This window comes from Chiloscyllium plagiosum, chromosome 3, assembly GCF_004010195.1.
Source record: "Chiloscyllium plagiosum isolate BGI_BamShark_2017 chromosome 3, ASM401019v2, whole genome shotgun sequence".
Classification (NCBI taxonomy): Eukaryota; Metazoa; Chordata; class Chondrichthyes; order Orectolobiformes; family Hemiscylliidae; genus Chiloscyllium; species Chiloscyllium plagiosum.
Window position 1 is genome coordinate 73,173,315 of NC_057712.1, and position 11,694 is coordinate 73,185,008.

Genomic DNA, 11,694 nt, shown 5'->3' on the forward strand with positions numbered 1-11,694 from the left:
TCAATGACTTCCTTTTAAAATTCTTGGCGACCTTCTGACATTCTCCCTTCAGAATCCCATTCTTTTTCCTTCCTATGTCGTTGGTTCCAATGTGTACCATGACCTCCTGCTGGTTCCTCTCCCCCTTGAGAACATTTGAGATCTCCTTGCGCTTGGCACTAGGGAGACAACACACCATTCTGATTTCTCGCTGTTGACCACAGAAATGTCTGTATGTGCTTCTGACTAGCGTTCCCCAACGTAATCGATCATTTGGAACCTGGTGTATCCCTCATTGTATTAGAGCCAGTCTCGATACTAGAAACTTGGCTGTTCGTGCTTGAGAGCCCAGCACTTCTCTACATTTTCCAAAACAGTACACTTATTTGAGACGGGGAGATAGCCACAGGAGACTCCTGCACTACCTGCCTCCCTCCCCTTCCTTTCCTGGAGGTAACCCATCTACCTGACTGTATCTGTGGCATTTCTCCCTTCCTATAACTGCCAGCCATCACACCACTTAGTTCCTGTAAATTCCTCATTGCCTCTAACTGCCACTCCAACCAATCCATGCAATCTGATTGGATTCACAATCAAACACACTTACTGCAGACATAATCATCAGTAACATGGAAACTCTCCCTAATCTTCCACATCACTCTACTAAAGGCCATCTTTGCACTTTAACAATCTACAGACTCAGAAAATAGCACAGTCTTACTGCTCCAAAAAGCACTGTTCCAGGCTAACTTCGTACTTATGCTATATATTTTTAAATGTTAATCTAAAATAATCCACTCTATTTTCTATTTAAAAAAAGCCAGCAAGGTTACACTTAAAACCTTGTTCCTGTGCTGTGAGCTCTCCCACACCAGTTCCTCCAAGGTCAGCTGTGAATTTCACAGTTTGTTAATTTTTCTTAGATGCACTCCAACATCCAGAGATACTTGAACTCAAACAGCAAAGTTAAAAATCACACAACACCAGGTTATAGTCCAACAGGTTTAATTGGAAGCACACGAGCTTTCGGAGCGACGTTCCTTCATCAGGTGATAATGGAGGGCTCGATCGTAACACAGAATTTATAGCAAAAATTTGCAGTGTGATGTAACTGAAATTATACATTGAAAAATTGATTGTCTGTTAAGCCTTTCATCTGTTAGAATACAGTGATAGTTTCACTTCTTTCATGTGTAAATCACAAAACCTTTTTTTTAAAGTTGCATTCTCGGGTTATCACTGTATTCTAACAGATGAAAGGCTTAACAGACAATGTATAATGTATAATTTTCAATGTATAATTTCAGTTACATCACACTGCAAATTTTTGCTATATATTCTGTGTTACGATCGAGCCCTCCACTATCACCTGATGAAGGAACGTCGCTCCGAAAGCTAGTGTGCTTCCAATTAAACCTGTTGGACTATAACCTGGTGTTGTGTGACTTTTAACTTTGTACACCCCAGTCCAACACCGGCATCTCCAAATCAAACAGCAAAGGTAGTAGCTGTGCAGATTCATGGCTGTGTCAGACAGAGTATAGATTTCTTTCTCTCTGTCTCTCACTGACCACGTGGTCTTTGTCTTTGCTTCTCTTCCTCCTTTTTAAAGTGCTGTTTTGATCTTTTTTCCCCAATGTTCCAAAACAATGAAACAGCTTATAAACAATAACTGCTCCTGAAAATTGAGGAAATCACCTCCAACACCTAAAATAACTCAAAAAAGCAGTTCGCATAGCCACAATGTTTTTACCATCCTCTATCTTGGATTACCCAGAAGGTTCCTATCTTTATCAGCCTTTCAATCAGTGAGTTCCAGACTCCCACAACTCTCGAGGTGATTTGTCTCCTCTGAACCTTCTGCTCCTTAGCTTAAAATGGTGTTCTTGACCCCTCTACTAAGGGGCAAAATTTCCCCCATCTTCCTTGTAGAGATCCGGGTGTTCTTGTACACCAGTCAATGAAGGTAAGCATGCAGGTATAGCAGGTAGTGAAGAAGGCTAATAGCATGCTGGCCTTCATAACAATAGGGATTGAGTATAGAAGCAACGAGGTTCTTCTGCAGCTGTACAGGGCCCTGGTGAGACTACACCTGGAGTACTCTGTGCAGTTCTGGTCTCCAAATTTGAGGAAAGACATTCTGGCTATTGAGGGAGTGCAGGGTAGGTTCACGATGCCAATTTCTGGAATGGCGGGATTACCTTACGCTGAAAGACTGGAGCGACTGGGCTTGTATATCCTTGAGTTTAGAAGACTGAGAGGGGATCTGATTGAGACATATAAGATTACTAAAGGATTGGACACTCTGGAGGCAGGGAAAATTTTCCGCTGATGGGTGAGTGCCGAACCAGAGCACACAGCTTAAAAATACGGGGTGGACCATTTAGGACGGAGATGAGGAGAAACTTCTTCACCCAGAGAGTGGTGACTGTGTGGAATGCTCTGCCCCAGAGGGCAGTGGAGGCCCAGTCTTTGGATTCATTTAAGAAAGAGTTGGATAGAGCTCTCAAGGATAGTGGAATCAAGGGTTATGTAGATAAGGCAGGAACAGGATACTGATTAGGGATGATCAGCCATGATCATATTTAATGGTGGTGCAGACTCGAAGGGCAGAATGGCCTACTCCTGCACCAATTGTCTATTGTCTATGCCCCTCAGAACTTGCACACTTCAAACAGATCCTCCCCTCAGCTTTCTCTGTTCTAAGGAAAACAACCCCAGTCTATCAAGCCTCTCTTCATAGCTGAATTGCTCCAGTCCAGCAAACATTGTATTGAACCTCTTCTGTACCCTTTCTAGTGCAATCACATCCCTCCTTATAGTGTGGTGACCAGAACTCCAGCTGTGACCTAACTAATGTCATACACAGCTCTGTCATATCTTCCTTGTTGTTGTATTAATTGCCTTGTCATTGTATTAATTGCCTTGTCTAATAAAGGTAAGTATCTTATATGCCTTCTTAATTACCTTATTTATCTGTTCTGCTAGCTTCAAGGATCTATGAACATGCACATCTCGATCCATCTTATCCTCAGAGATTCCTAGGATCCCATCAGTCAATGTGTACTCCCTTGCCTTGTTAGTCTTCCCAAAATATATCTCCTCACACTTTTCATTTGCCACTGCTCTACCCATCTGATCAGTCTGTCTACATCAGCCTGCAGCATAAGGTTTTCCTCTTTGCTATGTACCAGACCACCAATTTTCATATCTTCTATGAATTTACATCGATATCTAGATATCTTTGCTATGTACCAGACCACCAATTTTCATATCTTCTATGAATTTACATCAATATCTAGATCATGAATGTACACAACAAACAATAAGGAGCCCAAGCCCTGAAACTTATGGTATGCCTGTAGGCACAGGATTCTAGTCACAAGAACACCCTTCAACTATCACCTTCTGCTTCCTGCCATTAATCCATTTTTGGATCCATTGGGGCAACTTGGGCCAGTTAAGTTGCATCATTTCATTCCATTGGTCAGATCTAGATTCAAATCCTGGCACCAAAATGAAAGGACAATGTGGTAACTTGTTGAACTACTGGAAGACAAGAAAAACATTTGCATTTATGTAGCAGTCACAATCTAAGGCCAGTCCAAATTTGTTTACATCCAAGTAAATATTTTGGAGTGTATTCTGTGGTGCAATGTAGAAAATATGGCAAGCAGCTATATTCTGGTTTTAGTAATAGTGGTAGAGGGTGAAATATTGAGCAGAACATCCATATTCAAGAACCATCCAGATTATGTTTACAATATTTTTTAGCTATATATTCTTCTCGCTTTTTGGTATGTTGAGATTGTATTGGTATTTTAGTATCAGAAAAATACTTCTATTTATTATGTCAGTAATTAATTGAAAATTGACTAGCTGAAATCCTAATTTCGAATTTCACACTTTCTTTAAGAGAAGTTCAAATTTATTTGTCTTCCTAAATATTCCAAAAGCAATGACTGTGTAATTCTAACCTGAAACTAGCTTTCAGAAATATACTGCCTTGTCCTTGAGTAAACCTAGCATCCTGTGCAAAAATTAAAGTCAATTGAGGTCCTCTAGTGGTATAATTATGATATTAAACCTGCAGTGCCCACTAATAACATTTGCTTCTTCACCAACACAGGCTAATAATGTTTTCAAAAACTTCCAGCAGGAAGGGTGTACTTCTATCCATTGTAACATCCTGTGTTATAAGTGAATGTATGGTAGGATGGAACTTAAACATTATTAAAAGGAAACTAGAATTTGAAATGTATCAGCTTGCACTCATCAGACCCAGAATGTTAAACAACAGACTTGAAAGAAAAGGAGATGCAAGTTCATACATCATGAGAAGAGGGTGTGGATTGGTTGGGCCTTCATTGGTATCGAAAAGCAGCAAGAAGAGTTAGCAGCTAATGTCATTACTCAGACCAGGCAGGTGGAATCTGATTGATCAGGGCATCGCCATGGGGATACAGCAGAGTTATACTGTCCTCATTACGTTTTTAAACAAAAGGCTTCAACGTATGTACAAATGTATGTACAAGTTCCTTCTTCCTACATAGACAAGGAGTCCCGAGTATTTAGGTATGTAGCTTCTAGCTTATGCAAATACTACAGGCCTGACTAATGATTTTCAATTGGTTTCTTGTGTGACTGTTAGCACTGTGACGGTACTATGCCTAGAGGAGAGATGTGTTTTCTCCTGTTTGTCTCACAGAGGGGTGTTACCAAAATGTCACCTTCAACCAGGTACTTGGTAAACAGCTTTGAGTTCTCCCTGGATGTGTTTTTTTAAAGAAAAAGAGTCATGAGTGGGCAGCATCAGGTCTCACATAGACCCAGGAAGGCTTTTAGTTTTGCTTTCAGTTACTTAAAGGTCTGCCAGCTGCTGAAGCTAAAAACCAGAGTTCTCTGCTGTTAGTGAGGCTTCCTGTTAAAGATCAAAAGGGGCAGATTGTTTCTTTCTTCTGGGCTGGAGAGATGCAGCATGTGAGATCCAGAATTGTTTTGCTGAGTTTTATTTTTGCCAAAGGGAGTGTTTGTGGGATTGTTGGAACAATTGATCACTGGTGGTTCAGTCATATATTATCTTGTTATTTCAATAGAGTTAAAGTTATGCCAGATTTTCTTTTCACTTGTATTTTAACTGTGTTGTAAAAATAAAGTGTGGTTTCCTTAAAGCTAGCAGTGGCCCAATCAAATTACATCTGGAACACCACCTTACACTTGCCTTCAAATAAATAAGGAAGTTCAGCTCTAGCATATCATTTTCCTATATTTTGTGGTGTCTGGTATAGTCCATAGCAGCACAGTCTGGATTATTTAATAAATGACTTCCAATAACAGCTCATGCTGGATATATTTTTCTGAGGCTCACAAGCACAGACTGGTTGAGCATGAGTGGTATTGTGTACAAAGTAAATTAGCCCAATGGCTGTGGAAGTGGTTGCAATCAATTCAAGATGAGTTTTTCTACATATATATATTGCTTCATTTATGCTAAGACCTACTTATTTGAGAACAACAGCATTCACATGTACTCTTTCAATATTACAGCTACAGAATCCTTTATCCGAAACCCTCGGAACCAGCTGGTTTTCGGAATTTGTAATTTTTTGTATTTCGGAATAAGTGACAGTTTAACAGTGAAATTAAAAAGAAATCTTACCGAACAGTAGACACGCCTGTGAGTATTACGGGCCCTAAGACAGAGTTGAGGCCTATCAGTTATGGGTCATGCCCCTACGTCACATCTGAGTGATATGGGTAAAGTGGGTGTGGAGTTGGGTTAACTGCATGCCAAACAACCTTGCTAATGAGGAAAAAGCTTCACGAATGTAGGTAAAAGAAAGCATGGCCAATTCACCTAACTTGCACATTTTTGGACTATGGGAGGAAACCGGAGCACACCCACACGGAGAATGTGCAAACTCCACACAGACAGTTGCCTGAGGCAGGAATTGAACCCAGGTCTCTGGCATTGTGAGCAGTGCTAACCACTGTGCCACCATGCTGCGTATGTTGGCTGCTATCAGATTGATGATTACTGACCTCTACTCTGATCATAACATACAAGTCTCTATTTGATCAAACTACATCAACTCCTACCTGAAATAATAGGTGCAGCGTTGACCTGATCAATCCACATGAACACCTATCTGATCAATCTGTACCTAACTCATATTTGATCTATCTGCACCAATGCTTACTCCTGATTAATCTGCACCAGTCACTACATGATTAATCTGCATCAATTCATATCTAATTCAATCACTGCCAACTTTTGATTACTTTGCAAAGGTATTTTGCATCAGTCTTCATGGTGGAAGATACCAGTACCGTACCAGAACTTCAGCAGAGTCAGGGCAGAGGTGATTGTACTGACCATCACTAAGGAGAAGGTGCTGGGAAACTTGAAGGGTCTGAAAGTGCATAAATCACCCAGACAAGATGGCTACACCTCAGGGTTCTGAGGGAGATAGCTGAGGAGATTGTAGAGAAATTTCAGGAAGCACTGGAGTCAGGGAGGCTCAGAGGACTGGAAGATCGTTATTGTGACACTCCTGTCTAAGAAGGGAGTGTGGCAAAAGATAGGGAACCACAGGCCAGTTAGCCTGACCTCAGTCATCGCTAAGATTTTAGAGTCTATTATTAAGATGAGATTGCAAAGTATTTGGAAGTCCATGGTAAAACTGGGCTCAGTCAGCATGGCTTCATCAAGGGGAGGTCATGCCTAGAACATTTGTTAGAACCCTTTGTGGAAATAATGGGCACGTTAGTCAAAGGAGAGTTAATGAACATGATATATTTGAATTTCCAGAAAGTTTCTGATAAGGTGCTGCACAGGGGGCTGCTAAATAAGATCAGAGCTCATCTGTGTTAGGGGCAAAGTAGGGATAGGGATTGGCTGACTGACAGAAGGCAAGGAGTTGGGATCCCAGCTGCTAACCAAATGGTGGTCTGCAGAGGTCAGTGTTGGAATCACAAGTATTCACGTTATACTTTAATGATCTGGATCAAGGAACTGAGGGCATTGTTGCTAAATTTGCCGATGATACGAAAATAGGTGGAGGGACAGGCGGAAGTGGGAAGTGGGGAGGCTGCAGAAAATTTGGACTGACTTGGACAGAGAGTGGGCAAAGAAGTGAAAAATGGAACACAATGTAGGAAAGTGTAAGGTTTTACAGTTTGGTGGGGAAAATAGAGGCATAGACTATTTTCTACATGGGGAAAGGTTTTGGAAATCTGAAGAACAACGGGTCTTACATCCTAGTTCAGGATTCTCTTGATTCTGCAGGTTCATTTGGCAGTTAGGAAGGCAAGTGCAATGCTAGCATTCATTTCAAGAATGCTAAATACAAGAGCAGACATGTAATGCTGAGGATGTATTAAGCTCTAGTCAGACCACAATTGGAATATCATGATCAGTTTTGGACCCCATATCTAAGAAAGGATGTGCCAGCCTTAGTGGGGGTTCAGAGGAGGTTTACAAGAATTATCCCAGGGAATAAAGTGCTTATCATAAGAGGAGCAGTTGAGAACTTGGAGTCTGTACTCGGTAGAGTTTAGAAGGATGAGGGGTGATCTAGTTGAAACCAGGAGGCCTGGATGGTGTGAATGCGGAGAAGTTGTTTCCACTACTAGGAGAAACAAGGACCTGAGGACATTGCTTCAGAGTGAAGAGAAGACCCTTTAGAACGGAGATGAGGAGGAATTTCTTCAGCCAGAGGATGCTGACTCTGTGGAACTCTTGCTGCAGAAAGCTTTGGAGGCCAAGTCATTGAATCTCTTTAAGACAGAGATTGAAAGGTCCTTAATTAGTAAGGGGATCAAGGGTTACATCAAGGATCAGGCAGGAGAATGGGTTTGAGAGTTTTATCAGCCATGATTGAAGGCAGAACATACTCAATTGGTTGAATGATCTAATTTTGCTCCTATATTTTATGATCGTTACATTATCATTCAGCGTCAATCTCTACCTATTCAATCTGTATCTGTAGTATAATTACTTTGGACTCAATGCTTTCAAACATGGCATATACTGTTAGCTGTGCAGCATAATGCTGGCGCAGAACTATCTGTCAACAAGCTACTTTTGAAATATCTTTTAATGGTATTCTGCTCTTTGTGTCAACATTGTGGGTGGCATGGTGGCACAGTGGCACAATGGTTAGCACTGTTGCCTCACAGCGCCAGAGACCCAGGTTCAATTCTCACTGTGTGGAGTTGCACATTCTCCCCGAGTCTGTGTGGGTTTCCTCCCACAGTCTAAAAATGTGCAGGTTAGGTGAATTGGCCACGCTAAATTGCCCGTAGTGTTAGGTGAAGGGATAAATGTAGGGGAATGGGTCTGGGTGGGTTGCGCTTCGGTGGGTCGGTGTGGACTTGTTGGGCCGAAGGGCCTGTTTCCACACTGTAAGTAATCTAATCATAATGGGTGTCAACAAGGCTTTACCAATGAAGGTGACTTAAAACAGTTCTTGAAATGAGATAAGGACATATACAAATTGGAAACTGAATCTCAACCACCATGAGAGAATTCATATATTCTTTTCTTTCTTCATTCATGGGATGTCATTGTCATAAGTCAGGTATATAAATAACAAATTCTAGGTCAATATGAACTAGGAGCTGGAGTTTGCAATTCAGCCCTTTGAGCCTGCTCTGCCATTTAATATGCAAGTCTCACATTTACTCCCTTCCTAACTGTTCCTGAGAATATGGTACTGAGTTGCTTCCTTGAACTGCTAAATGCCATGGGGCAAGGAACATCTGGTAATGACCATCTACAACAAGAGAAAATCTAACCATTTCCCATGACACTCAGCTAGATTATCTTTGTTAAATCCCCTACCATCAACATCTTGGATTTCACTATTGTCTAAAAAAACTAACTCAATCAGCCACATAAATGTTGTGGTCACAAGAGAAGTTCAGAAATTGGTATTTAGTTGATAGTAGCTCACCTTCTCACCATGACCCACCCCACTTTTCCAAACTTTTGCAACATATACAAAAGCACAAGTCAGGTGTAAAATTAAATTCTCTCCAGTTGCCTGGATGAGTGCAGCTCCTAAACACTCAAGAAGCTTGACACCATCAAGGAGAAAACTTGATCAGCATCCCTCCCAGAACCTTAAACGATCACTCCCTCCCTCATGATGCACAGTGGCAATAGTATGTACCCCCTATAAGATGTATTGCATCCACGTGCCAAAGTTTCTTTGAGAGAACTTTACAAACTGCTAATTATTTGGCATGCACTGTGGAAATATATCAATTTTGCTTACAATAATCAGCAGCAGACAACAATAGAGTAAGAATGGTTTGTTATTTTTGAATAAATTGTAAATTAATTTGGGACATTTTAGCTTCTTTGCTAATTATGGCTTTGAATCCAACTTATAAGCATCTTGGAAACTGTATGGCGAAAATATAACTCTAGCTATATTGTTTAAAGTCAAGCACTTCCGAAGAAATTGAAAATATGGTTAAACTTGCTAGTATCTGTATGCTTGCATTGTTCATAACACATATCTTTTTAAAAATGCATATCTGAACATGTTAAAGCTATGGGAAGGATAGACTTAATAATGGTTTTAAATCACACTTGTAACATAATTTAATTAACATGTAGAATAGCATGTGGTTTATTTATCTCAGCTTGCTAAAATAATTGATCAAATCAGTGGTGGGATTAATTTAAGTGTGAGTGTCTCCCGTTTGAAAATATATCCAACTCAGCCACAAAATAATTCACGTAACTGCCTAGCTAGAAACTGTTTACAGTGATGCATTTGTATGTTTACATCATACAGCCGTTCTTATTTAAGCTGGTGTTCATTATTTCCAAATTAAAATTTCAAAGAAAACACATCAAATGGTAGAAAACGAAATGAGAATGTGAAGAGACTGCTATGGCAAAGAGTAAAGAAAGGAATTACTTGCATCTTGTGTCATTGACTGGTATCATAGCAACAGCAGCATCAGGATAATATTAGCTGCGCAAGCTGTTACTAGATTCAGTAAGGCTACTGATTCAACAAATATAGACTGGATAACTCTAAAATAGCAAGCTGTGCCCAACTCCTGCTAACAGCAGGCTAAAACCTCATGCCTAATGAGAGCTTTCTGTCTGGATTATTTGTTATTTTATCCCCTACCAAACACTGGAAACCAGTTGTACTGTATTTAATCAACCTCTGACTCAGCTCCACTTGGTCTGTGCAGAGGACTTCAACACCCACTAGCAATGCTGAAAAGGTTGTACAGACATATTTTTCTCAATTTCTCTAATCTGGTCATTGGATTTGAGCTCCAAGATCAGCTAAACCTTTCTAGGTAGGTGAAAATGATTTTTTTTTAGTCTACAGTTGCTCCCATTTTGGTCAATTATTGACTGGCAACATTCTATTCAAAAGTTCAATTATCAGTTTTCTGCTTTTTCTAGTTAAATGTTTTGGATGTACCCAGAGGTAATAACTTTACAGTACAATGCATAGAATGAGATGTAGAGACATTTATTATGCACAAAATGCTTTATTTGTTTGCATTGTCAAATATTAAAATATGACAAATATTTACTTTTGGAATACTAAAATTTACACATTTCAAATAACATATCTGTGTTCAACAAGATTGTTCATAGGAATATTATTACATTTTATTACAGGACTTGCAGGAGATTGTTGGCTATAGGAAGAACTGTCTCTCTACTGTGCAATAATGTCATAAACCCATTGTATACAAACAGGCTTTTAATTACTTTATTTGTTGTGCACATAGGAAATCAACAAAGTCTCTGTGGTAGTGTTAAATAATGCATTGTTACTATATCTTAAAGAGTTATCCATCATGTAATTGATAGCAATAAAAGTATATTTATGTTTTGGCAGCCTGGAATCAATAGTAACATTTGAATTTAAAAATTATAGCATTATAGATTCTGGGAGGAATGGCAAGACCCATTGATTTAATGTCACAATAATTGTATGGCTGCATATCAATTTGTGGTAATAATCTGGTGGTAAACAACCAATATTTCAAAATTAAACAAGGATGTTTGTTTCTCTAGAGTGAGAATCTTTTAATTAAGAGATCAATGCAGAGAGAAAGTGAGTGAAACTCTTGATAAGTGTCACCTATTAAGACACTTTTTGCTATATGCCAGTTATCACATAGTAAGTAATACTAGTGCATTTCAATTTAAAATGTATGGGAATCTGTTCAAGCGCAAATGTTTCAAAACATGGAGAAACATATATGGTTATGTTTTGATTTTCATTGTTTCCAAGCTTCTTATTCCACCTTTCTCAGTTTCTGAATTCTTCTGCAGACTTGATATACAAATACTGTTTTCACTAATTCACTTATATTTCACCAATAATAAGTGTTTTAGCTGCTAAAGTGATCCTAAATCTTCAAGTAACTATCTCTTTCCTTTCATTGTTTAGAACTAGACAATTACAATTTAACAGCACATTTTAAAATTAGATTACATTAAATCATTTAACAAAAGTTCAACAATAGAAATAACTAGCACAATTAGAGTCATAGAGATGTACAGCATGGAAACAGACCCTTCAGTCCAACCTGTCCATGCCAACCAGACATCCCAATCCAATCTAGTCCCACCTACCAGCACCCGGCCCATATCCCTCCAAACCCTTCCTATTCATATACCCATCCAAATGCCTCTTAAATGTTGCAATTGTACCAGCCTCC

The 11,694-nt window shown here is 39.5% G+C and overlaps 1 protein-coding gene across 3 annotated transcripts in view; it reads left to right on the plus strand.

The window, feature by feature from the left end:
• Window positions 1–4,505: 4,505 nt before the first annotated feature.
• LOC122545394 (transmembrane protein 200C-like) overlaps window positions 4,506–11,694 on the plus strand; it is a 13,076-nt gene continuing 5,887 nt past the window's right edge. For 2 of the 3 annotated variants that reach the window (XM_043684449.1, XM_043684430.1), the window contains exon 1: window positions 10,001–10,311. The gene's annotated coding sequence lies outside the window, so the exon portion shown is untranslated. Of the gene's footprint in view, window positions 4,555–10,000; window positions 10,312–11,694 lie in introns of those variants that run through there. The other variant, XM_043684454.1, reaches the window with a different exon arrangement.